Source organism: Meriones unguiculatus, chromosome 1, assembly GCF_030254825.1.
Source record: "Meriones unguiculatus strain TT.TT164.6M chromosome 1, Bangor_MerUng_6.1, whole genome shotgun sequence".
In the NCBI taxonomy this organism is placed as follows: domain Eukaryota; kingdom Metazoa; phylum Chordata; class Mammalia; order Rodentia; family Muridae; genus Meriones; species Meriones unguiculatus.
The window spans coordinates 43,369,079-43,386,818 of NC_083349.1; the positions used below are offsets into that span (position 1 = coordinate 43,369,079).

The following is a 17,740-nucleotide window of genomic DNA, read 5'->3' on the forward strand; positions in this document are numbered from 1 at the left end:
TCCCTCTTTAGACTCTGGTCTCAAAAGTCCCCAGAACTCCAAACATAAACTACCTGCAGCTGGAAAAGATCATGCCCCTGCTAGTGCATGAGACAAACCACAATCACTTGGGATAAGAAGCCTCTTATCCCACACCTGGGTTTAAAGCAAAAACATATTCACATACTCTAACTTTTTTTTTTTTTTGCTTTTCACAAACATATATTAATGTTACATTGTAAATGGTACTTAGACAAGTGTATAGCGATGTTCTGTGTTTCCATGTAACACGGCTTGCTTAAGCTTCGCCGACATGATTCATCTTGAGGCGACTCAGGGAGCAGTTAATGATGGCCATGGACAGGTGCAGGACTGGAGCCTTTCAAAGCTTTATTTCTTTTATCAGCGCTCCTGATTTTATAAAAGATGAACATCATTAACCCCATTCCTACCCAAATTTCCTGGTAAACCTGGGTATAGTAGGATTTCAGGGGACCCAGACATTCTTAATAAAGCTTTGGAGCCTCTCAGTAGGACCAAGGCCACAGACCAGACCAGATTCCACAACAGAGAATGGTCACTTATAACTGGGTTTTTAAACAGACATTTTCATTATGGTCCTGCCTTGGATTTCAGGGTGTGAGGATTACAGGCAGGAAATATGCTCAGATCATTCTATGAAAATTTTGGCACATTAATGAGACTTGGAAGCCTCAAGGGGATAGAACAAGTATTTGATTTTTTTTAGAGAAGGAAAAATATTCAGTATGTATTGTGAATTTTTTTTTCATAATTTTATTTTTCTCATTAGTTACATTTTGTTAATTCTGTATCCCAGCTGTATCCCTCATTCCCTCCCCAATCCCACCCTCCCTCCCTCATCTCCTCTCTGACCCTTTCCAAGTCCACTAATAGGGGAGGACCTCCTCCCCTTTCATGACTCCCTTTTGTCAGGTATTTTCAAGACTGGCTGCAAAGTCCTCCTCTGTGGCCTAACAGTACTGCTCCTCCCTTGGGAGGTGGGGAGGTCAAAGAGCCAGTCATTGAGCTCCTGTTAGAAATAGTCCTTGTTCCCCTTACTATGGGAAACCAATTGATTACTGAGCTATCACGGGTCACATCCGAGCAGAGGTTCTAGGTTTTATCCTCTCATGGACTTTGGTTGAGTGTCCATCTCAGAAAAGACCCTGTGCCCAGATACATTTGGTCCTTGTGGAGCTCCTATCTTTTCCACATCAAACTCCCCTTCTTTCATATGATTCCCTGCACTCTGCCGAAGGTTTGGTTGTGAGTCTTAGTATCTATTTTGGAGCACTGCTAGGTAGAGTCTTTCAGATGCTTTCTGCGGTAGACTCCTGTCATATATTCAATGCATATCGCATTTGTCTTTCTAAATGAGGATAGATCATCATACCCCGTGTCTGCTTTCTTGATTATCTTCTTTAGGTATATAGATTTCATTATGTTTATCCTATCTTTTAGGTCTATATAAGCAAGTATATTCCATGTTTGTCTTTCTCCTTCTGGAATACTTCACTCAGAATGATCTTTTTTTAGATCCCACCATTTGCCTGCAAATTTCATGATTTCCTCCTTTTTGATTGCTGAGTAGTATTCCATTGTGTAAAAATACCACAATTTCTGTATCCATTCCTCCATTGATGGACATCTGGGTTGTTTCCAGGTTCTGGCTATTACAAATAAAGCTGCTACAAACATGGCTGAGCAAATGTCCTTATTGTGTACTTGAGCAAATTTTGGGTATATGCCTAGCAGTGGTATAGCTGGGTCTTGAGGAAGCGCTATTCCTAATTGTCTGAGAAAGCGCCAGATTGACTTCCAAAGTGGTTGTACCAGTTTACATTCCCACCAGCAATGGAGGAGGGTTCCCCTTTCTCCGTATTGTGAATTTTTTCAGGGCCATTTTATCCCACAGTTCCTAGTAAAGGGTGACCAAGAGAATGATATAAGGTGCCATCTGATTCTATACTCTGTTGGCATTTGGTGCCAGCCCACAGGGATGGCACAATTCAGAGGAAAGGGATGAAAAAGGAGGGAAGAAACCGTCAAGTCCTCCGGACTCACAGCTATAGCACAGTACAATATCCAGGTAGGTTGTCTGTCACATATGACCCTGATCTCATCTCTTCCAGCTTTCTTAGTTCCTTATTCTTTTGCCTCTGCCTCACTGAGTGTAAAAAAAAAAAAAAAAAAAAAAAAAAAAAAAAAAAAAAAAAAAAAAAAAGGAGGAGGAGGAGGAGATACCCATTGGTATATTGGTATTCAGCCAGTCCTTCATTTCTGCATATTAGCCCTGGAAGTGAGTGCTAGCAGAATAGCAGCTTGAGACTCCTGCCTTTCTTTTCTTGGCTCAGAAGTTCCTGAAACAGTGAGCATGGAGCAGCCATCTCCAGCAACATCCTGTCCCTCTCTCTGGCAGAGGGAATGCTTTCAGAGAGATGCCACAGGCGTTCATTCTTCAGCCTCGGCATCCACTAGCTGAGCTTTCCATTTAATTCTCTGAAAAATCTAATCCCATGATTACTACACAGATCTTTTTTTATTATAAATCTTAAAATCAAAATAAACCCAAAGTCTGTCCTGCCTCTGTGTTTTCTCCCCCCACCCACAACAGTCACTAGTTTTATTTTTCTTATGCATTTAGCACCTGTATGAAGATCCAGGTTCTATTTTAAGAATGTAAATATCTTATAATGTGGTGAGTTCAGTACATTGGTTTTTGCTTGAAGTGATATTTCTTTTTTTTTTTTTTTGTCTGTTTGTACAGACTGGCTTCATCTTGCCTCGCTGCTGCATGCAGAATGGCTGTGGGTAGTGGCGTGTTTAACATCTGCCTCATTTGTTGAAATTCAGGCTGCTTACAGTGCTTTGCCACTAGAGACGACAGAGCCACAGAGATCCTTGTGCTAGCTAGTTTGTGACTGAGTGAGAAGATTTCTCTGAAGCATTAGACTTTATAGCAGGCAGATACTGAACTTTAGTGCACACTGGCAGATCACCCTTTAGAAGAGCCCTTAAAACAATTTCTGATTCGACCAGCCAGATAAATGAGTGCCGTTTATTACTTCCTGGATAATACTTTGTCATTTCTTACATTAAACTTTTCATATTTACTGTATATTTACTGTTAGTGTTTATTTAGTCACTCACTGTCTTATTCAAGAAACATGTTTTAATTCCCCTCACCCCCACCCCATTTCATCCATAGACAAGGGGATTCTCAGGGAAGGAGGTCTTGTAAAGATAGCTGCTTTGGGCTCAGTGGTGGTGGTACATGCCTTTAAACCTAGCACTCAAGGGGCAGAGAGGCAGGCAGATCTTTCAGTTTGAGGTCAGCTTGCTATGCAGAGCAAGTTCCAGGACAGCCATGGCAACACTGAAAAACTCTGACTCTAAACAAAATACAAAGCAAAAAGATAGCAGCTTTGCAAGCATTGCCAGGAAAGACCCTCTGCCTGCTGCAGATGCCCCTTACAAGGAGATTTCTACTCCTGTTCCTAGAGAGGCATCAGGCTGACTGAAGAACTGCTGGGGGAGGGTGTGGCTCATAATTATAGGAGAGATTCTGGATCATTCCATAAAGGGCATAGCTGGAGGACTTGGGAGGTGTGGAGAATGGCCAGCTGCAGACAAGGGTAAAGACAGGGACATTTTACCCACTTCAGAGTATCCCCAGCATCAGTTGAGCAATACTACAGGCTCAGGGACTTCAGTGTGTTCCTCATATGTTAAGAGTAATTGAATGGACAATTAATGATTTAATTTATGGCAATAATTCACAATGCACAAATACTTACTGTATGCACAGTACTCCAAAACCCTCAACATTATCTTTTTTTAATTTTGTCTTAGAATTTTTATTAAAGCTTGATAACTCATTCACCAAAATAAATAAACAAATACAACTAATAAAACAAAACAAACTCAAATATGCTCAAGTACACAACAAGGGCATTTGCTCAACCATATTCATAGCAGCTTTTTTCATAATAGCCAGAACCTAGAAACAACCCATATGTCCCTCAACTGAGGCATGGATACAGAAATTGTGGTACATTTACTAATCAACAATTAAAAACAAGGAAATCATGAAATATGCAGGCAAATGGTGGGATCTAGAAAAGATCATCCTGAGTGAGGTATCCCAGAAGCAGAAAGACACACATCGTATATACTCACTTATAAGTAGCTATTAGACATATAATATAGGATAAACATACTAAAATCTGTACACTTAAATAATCTAAGCAAGAAGAGGACACAGGGTAAGATGATCAATCCTCACTCAGAAAGGAAAACAGGACGGATATCAGAAGAGGGATAAAACAGGAAACAGGACAAGAGCCTACCACAGAGGGCCTCTGAAAGACTACCCAGCAGTGTATCAAAGCAGATGCTGAGGCTCATAGCCAAACTTTGGGCAGAGTACAGGGAATCTTATGAAAGAAGGGAGAGATAGAAAGAACTGGAATGGACAGAAGTTCCACAAGGAGAACAATAAAACCAAGAAATCTGGGCCCATGGGTCTTTTCGAGACTGATACTCCAACCAAGGACCATTCAGGGAGAAAACCTAGAACCCCTGCCCAGATGTAGCCTATGGCAGCTCAGAGTCCAAGTGGATACCCTAGTAAAGGGAACAGGGACTGTTTCTGTGAACTCAGTGGCTGGCTCTTTGATCACCTTCCCCTGAGAGGGGAACAGCCTTACCAGGCCACAGAGGAAGACAATGCAGCCAGGCCTGAAGAGACCTGATAGGCTAGGGTCAGATGGAAAGGGAGGAGGATGTCCCCTATCAGTGGACTTGGAGAATGGCATGGGAGGAGATGAAGGAGGGTGAGTAGGACTGGGAGGGAATGAAGGAGGGGGCCACAGCTGGGATATGAATGGAATAATCTGTAATTAATATAAAAAATTAATATTAAAACAAAAAACAAAAGAAACACAATGCTCTGATTTGTAGCATTCACCAATTTCTATGGTGCAAATACACCCAGATGGCCATTTTTGACCTCCCAGCATGAAGCCACTGAACTTAGAGTAGGAAAGAAAAGCAGAAAAGCAACCATTGCAAGCCAATGGAAGGTGGCCCGGACACTACTGGAGGCAAGAATGAAGGTGAAATGTTCAAAGCTGGAGTTACATCACGAGAGAGAGGGAGGGAGAGAGGGAGAGAGAGAAAGAGAGAAAGACGGAGAGAGAGACCCAATTGTTACTGCCATACCACATGGGAGGTAACTGAGGTTTAGGGAGCTGACATCATTTACTTGGGACTAAGCAGCTAATAGGCTGAACTCGTCACCTCCTTGTCTCCTTATGAAACCAGCAGAGGTGGGTGAGGAAGGATGACTGCCCACTGCACTGAGTGGTCAAGGTCAGCTGACCTTTTGTGGGCCTGGAATATCCTTGAGGATCATGGGAACACCTGAGCTGGATTCCACCTGCCGTCTGTCTTCTTTCCTCCAGGATGTATTCATTCTTTCCTTTTACTTCAATGTAGTAGTAAATGCTTGTGGAGCATTTTCAACAGGCAAAGCATCTTCTGAGGCACCATCTGCTAGGCTTCCCAAGGGCATGGGAAGGCACCCCCTCCCTTCTACTTCCCAGTGAGAGGAGAATAGCTGCTCAGTATATATTGGAACTGTCAAAAGTACATGAAATCGCCTATGAAAAATGTCAGCCCTAAATCAGTATTCTGTTTGTGTTGGGGTAGAATAATAGATCATTTTTATTCAAGGAAGAAAATTAAAAGCTACTACCATATACTCTTCTCCTTTCTCCAAAACATTTTAATTAAACTCCACACTGGAAGACAGGATAAGGACAGCATCTCCCTGACTTTTCTCATTATCCGTCCCCTTGGCACAAGCAAGTGATTAGATTGATTGGATCTTTCGAGTCTGGGGAAGTTTGTGTTGTCCCGGAAAAGATGTTATCATTCATGGGATGAACGACCCAAGTGTGGAGTATGCTGGAGAATTCGAGCTGCAAATTCACTGTCCTGGGATGGAAATGACTACATCTGTGCCTTTGCTGCTGTTTGGGTCTCATACTCAGCCCCCGAGGAGTGCATTATATCCAGATGGGGTCTGTCGCTGCCTTTACCAACAGTGTGCCACATTTTTAGTTCATTTCTCTACAGCCAGGCCTTGCGTCCTTTTCTGTGCTTGGCTATTCCCCCATGGAGCCCGCAGGCAGGTGTCAGGTTCTCAGTGGCCTGATCTGCATGTAGGAATAGCACCAGCACTCCAGGGCATGACTGCCTGGGCAACAGCCAGACGAGGAACTCTTGAATGGAAATAGTCACACGCTGAAATGGTGCCAAGTTGCAGGCAGTCTTGCAAAACTAACATGGCTTTGGAGACACAGTGCCCCTGGTGAGTGAGTTAGAGGCTTGGTGGCATTTGTAGAATCCCAGCTGTTGCAGACAGTGACATTAACCTGCCTGGCTCTGGTGACAGTCATCTGGGTTTGGGACCACAGTGCCTTAGTATATAGATTTGGCCTTTTGTCTCTACTGCTAAGCTGTGTTTAAGGACCTCAGTGGCAGCTATGCACTTCTGAAGGCCGATGTATTCAGTTCTGTGAGCAGGAATGTATTGGATCACATGGCCATGCCGTTCACCTCCAAACTGGAAATTCAACTTTAGTTGGAAACTGGCCTAGCAGGAGAACAAAGGCCACACAGAAGTTTCTAAGAAGAGAGTCCTCTCCAGGGGCCATCGGCCCTGGTAGGGCTTGTGGTTCAGCAAGGAGCCTGGGTGCAAAGAGACGCATTGGGTTGTTCTTCTGGTTATTTATCACGCTGATACACAAAGCTGGATTAAGAGGAAAGAAGGTAGACTGAGTTGAGACATTATGATACTCACTTATAGTCCCAAGTACAAAGAAGACTGATTATTCTGTTTCTCTTTGCTTTATCTTTCCCATGGAAAAACGCATAAGAGCTATCTATCTATCTATCTATCTATCTATCTATCTATCTATCCATTTATTTTTGAGACAAGTTTTTTTCTCTGTAGTCCTGTCTGTCCTGAAACTCAGTATGTAGATCAGGCTGCCCTGGAATTCACAGCAGTCTGCCTGCCTCTGTCTCCCAAGTACTAGGATTAAAAGTGTGTGCTACCATGCCCTGCTTGCTAGACATTTGTCTCTCAACCACCTTCCAACCTCTTAACCTTGATTTGATTTATTGGATATTTGTCTTTTTGTCCAGCAATGTGCCAGATGAGGTTCAGTGATCCACAGTGCAACAGGACTTCTGTTCTTGAGATACCCATACAATGACATACGCATGCACATATGGCATAGTAGAAGAAGAGGGAGGGACGGGAAACTCCCAAGTATGACCTCACTTTCTCATGGTGACAGGTGTGGCTCACTTTTCTTCTTTTATTTTTTCACTTTCTTTTCTCTGTTCTTACTCTCTGGGAGGAGAAGCAGAATTTAGAAGGGTGACACCGGGCAGGGAACATAAAGGATTTCAAGAAATTGAATAGTGAGAGCCACATGGCTTGAGTGGCTGAAAGAGCCAGTCTTTGAAACAGGTGCTGCAATCTTCATCCAGGCATTGGTAGGCTCCACTAGATGATGCTGTGGCTTTCTACTGCCTTCTCCATGTCTCACCCTCAGCGTAGCTCTCAATTTCCAGCCCCTTATGCTAAGTGCTCAGCTCCATGCTGTTTTCTGGTTCTCCCTAACTACTGTTCAGCCACCACTTCCTGAGCCATGCAGAGGCCTCTACAATATGGCTACTCTGGTTTTCCAGGCAAGCAAAGATGGGAAGGGAAAGAAAGCACCCTGTATGAATACCTGTAGGTGGCAGAGTCTTGTGTAAACTCAGGTTTGTTTTCAGAGCTTGGGCTCACCCTGTCTTGGAGTATTGCACAATTTGGAGGTTTGTGACAAGGAAAGTGACTCATGCCAAAATACCCAGAGGGCACATCTGGGACTTTGCTCAATGCTTATTTGGATGGCAGTCTTCCTTTGTTGGCGTTTCTATACATCTCAGATGTCCTTGCCATGGAACAGATTCTGCTCCAGCCTCTCAGTGTCCCCAAGGACTTGGGATGGGGTGGTTGTTTCTTATCCCAGGAATCTGTGCCTCTGAGGCTGAAGCCCACACATGAGCTGCTTTTTACTTTATTTTATTTTATTTTCTGGCCAGATCACAGTATTTTAACAATTTGTCCCACAAAGCATGCATGCTTGGAGGTCCAAGAGATTGGGTCTTGGCTCTGGCTCCAGGAAGATAACATTCTTTCCTGTGAGCCATCCATGCATTTTGGAAAGGTTGACGATGTCAAATTTGGGGTACATCCTTGAATGAACGCGTATGACAAAGTTTTATAGAATGGAGGTTTTAATTTTTCTTCTATTGAAAATAGATTTTTCATGCAATATATCCTGATTACACCGCCTACTCCTTCTAGTTCTTTCCCACCTCTCATTCCATATCCCATCTGGATCTACCCCCTTTACAGCCTCTCTTTAGAAAATATACAGGAGTCTATTCTAAGCTATGATGATAAAATACAGAATAATAAAAAACAAGCAAACAAAATACACATTGGAATAGGCCAAAGCAAATAAACAGAAGGAAAACAGCCCAAGAAAGGGCACAAGAAACAGATGAAGAGAAAGAGACCCAATTGTTCTCATACTTGGGAATCCCATAGAAACACAAAACACAAAGCCATAATATATACATAAAGGACCGGTAGGGGAAAAAGAGAGAGAGAGAGAGAGAGAGAGAGAATAAAATTTAAAAACAGAATAGAAAAGGAAAAGTCCTAACATGACATTATTAAACAAGGAACCTCCAAAAATGCCATTAAGTTTGTTTTATGTTGGCCGTCTATTACTGGACATGCAGCCTAGCCGTAAGAGCAGTTTGTTTTCCCAGTGAGACTCCCCAGGAGAAAACTAAATTTTCATTTGCAAGAGGTTATCGTTTGGAGGTAGCTTGTGGGTTCGTGATTGGAACCACGTGTCTACTTCTTTCAGCTCTAAGACCCCATTAGCATAGACCCCTGCAGGCCCTGTACATGCTACCTCAGTTTCAGTGAGTTCATATGTACATTGATTCTGTTGCATTTAGGAGGCCTTGTTTCTTTGGTGTTTTCCATCCACTCTGGCTCTATGTTCTTTCTGTCTCCTCTTCTATAGGGTTCCCTAAGTTCTGATGGAGACATCTTGTTTAGGGCTCCAATGTCTCTCACTCTTTGCATATTGTCTGGCTATGAGTGTCTTCATTTGTTCCCATCTGCTGCAGGAGGAAGCTTCTGGGATGATGGCTAAGCAAGTCACTGATCTATGAATATCATAATGTCTATATTCACACAATAGAATTTTATTTTGCTGTTAAAAATATGAAATCTTCAGGTAAATGGATGGAACTAGAAAAAAAAATCATCCAGAGTGAGGTAATCCCAACCCAGAAAGACAAAAATGATATGTATTCCCAAGTGGATATTAGCTGTCAAGTCAATGATAAGCAAGCTACGATCCATAGAACCACAGAGGTTAGGTATAGAGTAAGGGATTAGGGGGAAACAGATCTCCCTAGGAAAAGAGAAATGACATAGCTATAGATGGATGGAGTGGGGTGAGGGGGACTGAAGCAGAGAGGGGAAGGGAGAGACAAATAAAGGAGGGAATTAGAGAGACAGCTACAATTAAGGGCCATTTGTGGAAAAGTGTGGAAACCTAATATAGTAGAAGCTTTCTAAAAATATTCGTATATGAAGCTGATCTAAGTGAAATTGCCAATAACAGGGAACACAGAGCCCCAACTGAACATTTCTCATCATCAAATGAAGACTAACTGGAATGGATTACATCAGTTGGTGGCCAAAGGGGCCCCATAGAAACCCCTAAGTAATCGGATTATTTTTTCTTTCTTTTTTTTTATAAACCAATCTTTTTTATTTTTATTTTTATTCCTCCAGGTTATTTCTAAGGCTCTTGATTGCCCTCCACAAACTTGCAGCAATGCTCTGTTGCCTAAGCCAACCCTACACAACTCATTGAACATGGAAATTCCGCATGGTGCCTACATAGAACCTTTACCCTTTACCCTTACCAGCTAGCGTTCATGATACCAGAAGGTACTCTGCTCACTAGCAAAGGAGAAACATCAACACCAACCCAGCTACAAACTCTTTGATCTACAATGGTGTCTTGCCTGCAAGCTATGCTAATGTAATGGTGGCACAAAGTTTGTGGGTGTGACCAACCCACAGCTGATCGGACTTAAGGCCTACTCCATGACCTGAAACCCAGACATGACACTGCTTAGGTGACCAAGAACCTGCAACTAGAAAGCCAAGGGACCTAGGGTAGAGCCACATTCTACTGCTCTACTAAAGAATGTAGCAATAAAATGATTCCTGTTGGCATTCTGCTATACGCATAGAAGGGAGGCTTAAATAGGTCATGGAGTTGAGCCTGTACACACTGCTGGAGTAGAAGCCTGGAAAAGCCTTTTCTTTTCTTTCTTTCTTTCTTCTTCTTTTTTTTTCAGATTATATGGAAAAGAGGCAAAGAGGCAGAAGCACTTCTGCCAAGACAGATGACAGGGACGGTGAGAGAAAAAGCCAAGGGCATATTCCAGTAGTCTTGATGAATGTCAGCCCAAAATCTAACTCAATATTTGGATGCTATAAATTGTGTTAAGAAATATAAGACCAAATAAACCTCTGGGACTGTTTGTGAGTGATTCAAGATGGCCGAGTTTAAACTGCTGTTGATAAAATGGATGGGGGCAGAATAATGGTATTAGCAATTTGACAAAATCCTAATAAATCAGGCATGAACCTGAATTAACTGAGAAAATCTTGCCAGAGCACACAGGCTGAGTTTGCCTGTGGTCGGTGGCTCAGACGGAAATGGAGATTGGAACACGGAGTCCTTGCTGTTTGGATTCACATCTGTATCTCCAGGAGCTGTATGCGGTGATTCTGAGAAGATGTCTTCTCTGGCTATCTATATCACCAACTTGTAAACCCGTGTGTCATATTATGCCAACGTCACTCACCCAAGGGCGCTGTTCCATTATTACTTAGTTTGGGAATATCTCTCCTGTCTCAGGTTTCTATTGCTGTGAGAAATATGACCCAGAAGCAACTTGGGGAGGAAAGGGTTTATTTCAGCTTACAAAATGTCAGGTTACACTCCGTCACTGACTGAAGTCATAACAGGAACCTGAAAGGGGAACTGAGGCAGAGGCCACGGAAGATTGCTGCTCATCGCATTGTTCTCCATTTCTTGCTCAGCCTGCTTTCTTATACAACCGAGGATCACTGGCTCAGGAGTGGCACTGCCCATACAGGCTGGAAACTCCCACCTCTAACACTAATTAAGAAAATGCACGAAAAGCTTGCCTAAATGCCGGTCTCGTGAAGGCATTTTCTCAGCTGTGGTTCCCTCTTTTTCAGAAAGCCCTAACGTGTGTCAAGCTGACAATAAACTAGCCAGGACATCACCCATCTCTCAGTCACCACCTTGGGGAAAATGAGTCATTGCCTGCTAAGGATATACGAAAAGATTCTTATGCATTAAGTCTTCAAATGCTTTGTAGGATTGGACTTATTTAGAAATTTAATCCTAAGTCAAATACTAGTAGAGAAAAGCAGTCATGCTTAGCAAAAGTCCCTACAGAAATACAGCAAGGCATTTGCAGTTGCCCAAAACTTGAGACTACCCACATATTATAAACAAAATAGTATATGCTTACATATTATGGTGTAAGCATACACTATATACATTTCTTTTATTCATGTAAGATGCATTACATGTGTATAATATTACATGATTATAAGTATAAATAAACTGGTATATTTGTAGAATAGAATTCTTTTTTTTTTTAGTAACAGTAGCTGGTTTATATATTTTTTAAATAATTATTCACCTTACATGCCAATTGTAGCCCCTCCCTCCTATCTTCCTTCTTTCCCATCTGCCTTCCCTCTTCTCCGTATCTCCCCTTCCCCTCACCCCCCACTTACCCATCCCACCATATCAAGTTTTATCAGGACTGAGCGCATCCTCCACCACAGTGGCCTGGCAAGCAGACCCCTGCCAGGGGCAAGTGATCAAAACGCATGCAAGAGAGTCCTTTTCAGAGACAGGCCCTGCTCCTTTTACTAGGGAACCCTCATGAAGATCAAACTGTCCATTGTGTAAGTATGTGTAGAGGGCCTAGGTCCAGTCCATACTGGTCCTTGGTTGGTGTTTCAGTCTCCTCAAGTCCTGCTGGGCCCAGGTCTGTTGGTCATCTTGTGGAAATCCTGTTCCCTCTGGGTCTTTCTATCTTTCCTCCCATTCTTCCACAAGGCTCCCTGCACTCTGCCCAGTGTTTGGTTGTGAGTCTAAGCATCTGTTTCAAACTGATGCTGGGTAGAGCCTCTCTAAGAACAACTATGCTAGGCTACTGTCTACAAGCATAGCAGAGTATTACGGCTTGGCTCTCTCCTATGGTGTGGCCAGGCATTGGTTGGACATTTCCTCAATCTCTGCTGTATCTTTATCCATGCAAATCTTCTAGGCAGGGTAGATTTTGGGTCAAAGTTTTTGTGGGTGGGTTGGTGTTCTCATCCTTCTACTAGGAGTCTTGTCTGGTTAGAGGGTGGCCTCTTCAGTCCCCGTGTCGTCTGCTAGTAGGGATCTCTGCTAGAGCCACCCCCATATTCTCCCAGAAGCCCACCCTGATGTAGGTCTCTATCTTGTCTCAAAGATGCTCCCTCCCCACATTAGATCCCCATCTTCATTTCCTTCAGCACTCCCTCTCCTATCCTGTACCCTCTCTTAGCGCACTTCCTTTGTCTATTCTATTTCCCCTTCTCAGTGAGATTCATGCATCTTCCTTTGGGCCCTCCCTATTACTTAGCTTCTTTGGGTCTGTGAATTATAGTATGACTATCCTCTACTAGTTGGCTAATATTTACTTATAAGTGAGTACATACCATGTATGTCTTTCTGGGTCTGGGTTACCTCACTCAGGATGATCTTTTCTAGTTTCATCTATTTGCCTGCAATTTTTTTGATGTTCTTGTTTTTAATAGCTGAGTATTATTTCATTGTGTAAATGTACCACAGTTTCATTATTCATTCTTCAGTCGAGGGGCACCTGGGTTGTTTCCATTTTATGGCTATTACAAATAAAGCTGTTATGAACATAGTTGAGCAAATGTCCTTGTTGTATGGTGGAGCATCTTGAGTATATGCCCAAGTGCTGTAGCTGGGTCTTGAGGTAGAGTTATTCCCAATTTTCTGAGAAAGCACCAGAGTGATTTCTACTGTGGTTGTACAAGTTTGCACTCCCACCAGCAATGGAGGAGTGTTCCCCTTTCTTCACATCCTTGACAGCATGTATTGTTACTTGAGATTTTGATCTTAATCCTTATGACAGGTGTAAGATGGAATCTCAGAGTAAATTTGATTTGCATTTCTTTAAGTGCTTCTCAGTCATATGAGATTCCTCTGTTGAGAATTCTCTGTTTAATTCTACTCCATTTTTAAATTGGATTATTTTGGTTTGTTGGTGTTTGATTTCTTGAATTCTTTATATATTTTGGATATTAGCCCTTTGTCAGATATAGGGTTGGTGAAGATCTTTTCTCAATCCATAAACTGCCATTTTGTTCTGTTGACAGTGTCCTTTGCCTCATAGAAGACTTTCAGTTTTAAGAGGTTCCATTTATTAATTGTTGATTTTAGAACCTGAGCTATCGGTGTTCTGTCCAGGAAGTTGTCTCCTGTGCTAATGAGTTCAACGCTCTTCCCTACTTTTTCTTCTAATAGATTTAGTATCACTGGTTTTAAGTTAAGGTCCTTGATCCACTTGGACTTGAGTTTTGTGCAGTATGATAAATATGGATCTATTTGAACTTTTCTATAGGTACACATCCAATTATACTAGCACCATTTGTTGAAGATGCTATCATTTTTCCATTTTATGGTTTTAGCTTCTTTGTCAAAAATCAAGTGTCCATAGATTTATTTCTGGGTCTTCAACTCTATTCCATTGATCCACCAGTCTGTTTCTATGCTAGTAACATGCAGTTTTTGTTATGGTTGCTCTGTAGTAGAGCTTGAAATCAGAACTCCAAAAGTTCTTTTATTGTACAGGTTTGTTTTAGCTATTCTGGGTTTTGTGTTTTTCCATATGAAGCTGAGAATTGTTCTTTCAAGGTCTGTAAAGAGTTGTGTTGATATTTAGATGGGAATTGCATTGAATCTGTAGATTGCTTTTGGTAAGATGACCATTTTTACTATGTTAATCCTACCAATCCATGAACATAGGAGATTTTCCATTTTCTGATATCTTCTTCAATTTCTTTCTTCAGAGAGTTGAAGTTCTTTTCATACAGGTCTTTCACTTGCTTGGTTAGAGTTACAACAAGATACTTTATATTATTCATGGCTATTGTGAAGGGTGCTGTTTCCCTAATTTCTTCTCAGCCCATTTATCACTTGTCTACAGGAGGGCTACTGATTTTTTTTAAAGTTAATTTTGTATCCAGTCACTTTGCTGAAGATGCTTATCAACTGTAGGAATTCCCTGGTAAAATTTTGAGGGTCACATGTCATCTGTGAAAAGCAATATTTTGACTTCTTCCTTTCCAATTTATATCCACTTGATCTTGTTTAGTTGTCTCACTGCTCTAGCTAGGACTTCAATCACTATGTTGAAGAGATACAGAGAGAGTGGGCAGCCTTGCCTTGTCCCTGATTTCAGTAGAATTGCTTTAAGTTTCTCTCCGTTTAACTTGATGTTGGCTATTGACTTGCTGTATATTGCCTTTACATGTTTAGGTATGTGCCTTGTATCCATGACCTCTCCAAAACTTTAAACATGAAAAGGTGTTGGATTTTGTCAAAAGCTTGAAAAAGCATCTAAGGAGATGATAACTTGATTTTTATCTTTCAGTTTGTTTATATGGTGAATTACATTGATGGATTTTCATATGTTTAACCATCCCTGCATCTCTGGGGTGAAGCCTACTTGATCATGGTGGATGATATTTTTGATATGTTCCTGGATTCGGTTTTCAAGTATTTTATTGAGTATTTTTGCATCAATGTTCATAAAGGAAATTGGTCTGATTGTGCTTTCTTTATTGACAGAATTTTACCAGACTTTTTTTGTTGCTTCTATTTCCATTTTCAGGTCTTGGACAGTTTTATTTATTTCCTTCATCTGTTTGTGTTTTCCTGTGTTTCTTTAAGGGATTTATTAATTTCTTTTTTAAAGGCCTCTCTCTATCAACTTCATGAAACTGGATTTTTAAGGTTGCTCTCTTGTTCCTCAGATGTGTTGAAATATTCTGGGCTTGCTGTAGAATGATACTTGGCTTCTGTGTTGACATATTGCCCAAGTTCTTGTTATTTGTTTTCTTGCACTGGCCTTTAGCCATCTGGTTGTCTCTAGTATTGGCTGGTGGTCCCTGGTGGCTGCTGGCTTCCAGGAATGAATACAGGTGTGAGGAGCAGTAGATGGAGGGTACAAAGGGCCAGGTGTAGCTCACCTCTGCTTTGTTTGCCTTGCAGCTAGTTGGTCCCTGGTGTCCACAGGCCTCTGTTTTCCCCAGGTGGCAGCTGAAGACCTCCAGGGGTAGGGCATTGGACCCAAGTGGAGTGCAGAGAGGATGGGGCTGTTTCTCAGCTGCTAGGTTTTCTGGGAGGACAGGAAAAGCTGGGAAATGTGGTTTGCAGGGTCTCACCTGGTGGTCCCTGGCTCCCAGAAATGCAGGTAGAGGTGAGGTCCAGTAGCTAGAGGGTACACAGAGCAGGGCACAGCACGGCTGCTGTGTTTGCCCAGTGGCCTGGTCCAAACAGGGGACTGGCACATAGAAGTCTCACCTGTCTTCCCCAGATGGCCATGGAGGGGCTCCAGGGATGGGGCCCTGGACTAGGAATGATGGAATGGAATTCTATACAGCCATGGAAAATGAAGTAACTACAGCTGTGTAGAAAAAAAAATGATACTCACAAAGATAATTTTGGGCAAAAGAAGTAAGATACCAGTTGGGAAAACTGCACAATTCTGTTTTACCTCAGGAAAGACTAGTGTGGTGATGTTCAGTGTGCCTGGAGGGGTGATGAGAGAAAGAGATGCTCCATTTATTAGCCTGTCTTCAATCTGTGATAGCTCACTGAGCTGTCTGTTTATGCACCATGAACAATTTTGGCCTGTGCCTGAAATTTACTTTAAAAGATGAGAAGATGATGGATGTGGAGATATCTCCATGGGTAAATGCATATGCTGTGCGAGCATGAGGAACTGAGTTTAAATCCTCAGAACTCACACAAAACCAGGCAGGGGAACACACACCTGGAATCTCAGTGCTTACATGGTGGGAGGTGAAGCAGAAATGGAATCCCTGCATTGTGGGACAGCTGTCCTGACATATACAGCAGGAAACAGGAGACTGCCTCAAGTAAGGTGAAAGGTGAAAGGTGGAAGGGGAGGGCTTATATTGAGGTTGGCCTCTGATCTCCACACGTGTATCCTGACATGTGTGCCTACCCTCACATATGAATGCACGCATATACTAAGTTTTAAAATGTCATGTGCATCATGATAGCAGGTATATGATGCTTCCTGTGCTGGCCCAGGAAGCAATGGATTATGGGGGCATCCAGCAGCATCCCTCCAACTCAGATGGTACTCCCTCAAGGGCCTGGTTAAATTAAAATCCTTAGAGTGTATCTCTCTTCCACATTATTGTCACTCTTGGGCTTGTGGCCCCATTTTAGACACTGTCATAATTCTTTGTGCCAGTAGATCTTTACTTTTTTTTTCCTGCTGAATTCAACACCCAGAACTCATGATGGATTTATCTGTATCCCCTAGCATAGCCAGCACACCAACTTGTCCATGTTCAGGAAGCATTTGTGGACTCAAATGACCCCAGGAAGAAAGAGTAAAGAGTGATTTTCTTTTGCAGGAAAAGAGAATGATAGATTGCCAAGAAGAGGCCCATCTGTCTATCAAGGCAGTAACTGGCTAGAGTTACCACAGTCTTACTGAGAGCAGAGTGCAGCTGTGGGAAAGAGCAGCTCACCAGTTTCCCAGCAGCCCAGGACCCCTGGGCTCTGCTCAGAGTGTTGATCCCTGCACCTTCTATTGTGGTCCTACCAGCCTCATCACTAGGAGACACAGGAACTGTGTGTGCACCCAGCAGTCTGCAGGCTCACTCACTCAGGCTCCTGGGCTTCAGCGGCTGCCTGGGGCCTGGTTGGAGACCAGCTCCCTCCTGCCTTCTGGAACAGTCCTCACAGTCCATCACATTGTTCAGGAAACTCTATAAAACATGGCTTGGACCCAGCATTATTCTACCAGAAAGGTAAAATATAAGTGATTCCTTCCTCTAATGGCTCTTGGTTACAGAGAGCTATTGAATGTTTTGATGAGCCCTGCTGATACTTCAGGCTGGATAATTCTTTGCTGTGGGGAGCCATTAATGTTTTGTGGGAATGTTAGCACCTCCTTGGTCTGTAGGACACAATTCATCAGCCTTTCAAAGTTCAACAACACTACATGTCTCCCAGACAGTGCCAGTGTCCCAGGGAAGTTTCTGATACCAGTGACTCAAGAGGGACTCCTACCACAGGGTCATATGTCCCTTTAGACAGAAATCCGGCTCAGATGCCCACTGCAATTTGGTTAATATGTGTTAATTACTAATAGTAACTTAATATTCAGTGTTAATTTAATATCATGAATATATTATTAT

General features: G+C 42.4%; 1 pseudogene; it reads right to left on the reverse strand.

The window, feature by feature from the left end:
- Positions 1-323: 323 nt before the first annotated feature.
- On the reverse strand, positions 324-15,884 carry LOC110540733 (ATP synthase subunit ATP5MPL, mitochondrial-like; annotated as a pseudogene).
- Between the last annotated feature and the right edge of the window lie 1,856 nt (positions 15,885-17,740).